Here is a 1,531-nt window from a genome sequence, read left to right on the forward strand (position 1 = left end):
TACTCTTAAAAATAAAAATTTTAATCATTTTCTATCTCGAAAACATAATCTTCGCCGATGTCTTCGATGGAAGCTCTGTTAGTGTATGAATCGGAGCATACACTGCAGACACTGGAGCGGACAATTCGTGCACAAAATATGGTGTTAGATGGAGTCGGGTGCTTTGTAAATCGCCAGAATAAGCTTCTCGCTGGCCTGTTCAATACTCTCAGGTGATGGTTGAGGGCTTACTGAAAATGTCTGCCATTTTTTTGGGTCAGGTGCAGACCTAAACAGCTGAGCAATTCGCATTTTGCTCTTTCCATGGGTCGCGGAGGTGGTATCGCACCCGGAGAATTTGTGGAGGAGGGTAATTGTCTTGGCGAAAGGAAGCTGTTGAGCTATGAGGGGGACTATCAAGTCAACATCCATACATCCTCCCTAACGATTACAACAGTTGGATGTACGGGAGCGTTATCCAACCCGCACCTAACAATGTGGCATCAGCATCTCCAGCAACAGTTGTTTCAATCCATGTTGCTGTCATTTTCTCGGTGAGGAATTCAGTTAATCTCGTTTTATTCGTTCCATTGGCGAGGAAATGCTCCTGTCGAAAAGTGATGATCGTATTTTCGTTACAGTAAATGTCAACCGAAGTTTTTGGCGAATCTCGTCGCTTCTGCTCCGCTCGTTTTGTGCTGGTGCATCAAAAACCACCATACAGTGTGGACCGTAATGTCTCTGTATGTGGGTAACGTACTGATGGCAAATCCAAGAAACACTGGAGGACAGTTTCGATTTCATACGGTGTAGAAGGAAACCACGTATAAAAAATTCTCTTTTGCACAAATTATTTCCCCTATTTGGCAGGATCTATGTTGAGTGGGCTATATGGCTCGCGTTTGTATTTTTAGTCCAGTGAGTGTCTTCAGTTTCATGAGCATCTTGATTTACTTGGATATTGTGGGATACCAGTTTAGTGTAATCTTAATTTATCTTGACCACGAGATTACCATTTGGTCTTATGTTTTTGAAGGGATTTGGGTTTATTGCATTCCTCAAGGGAATGCTTGATGACCATTTTGAATGTCTTGATATCTTGATATCTTGAATACAGTATGGTAAAAGAAATCTTGTCACAATTTTCTAGTTTGAACATGATCTTTCTGGGCCCCTGACCGACTTTCAAAAAAGAAGCTACGAATTTTGGCCTTCCTTTCAGCTTTGGTCACTTCTTACCGCAATTACATACCAGCAACGTTCTTTAATATCTTTTTAAGGTTATTGGTCATTGTTTTTTTTATTATTACCGAAGGAATAATAGTTTGGTGGTAATGATGTAGGCGTCATGCTGCGTTCTTTTATTGAAGAAATTAAAATAGATATAAATGCAATTACAGCGATACCAAAGATCTAAAAGCGAACAAAAAATATACGGATATCTGCGCGCCTTTCAAATATTTATGGAATGTTAGGTGAGGTAGGTATATTTATTAAATATGAAATATTATGATTGAAGATAGTTTCCTTACCTCATTTCCTTAATACCTGG

Source organism: Photinus pyralis, unplaced genomic scaffold (assembly GCF_008802855.1).
Source record: "Photinus pyralis isolate 1611_PpyrPB1 unplaced genomic scaffold, Ppyr1.3 Ppyr1.4_LG5, whole genome shotgun sequence".
In the NCBI taxonomy this organism is placed as follows: Eukaryota; Metazoa; Arthropoda; class Insecta; order Coleoptera; family Lampyridae; genus Photinus; species Photinus pyralis.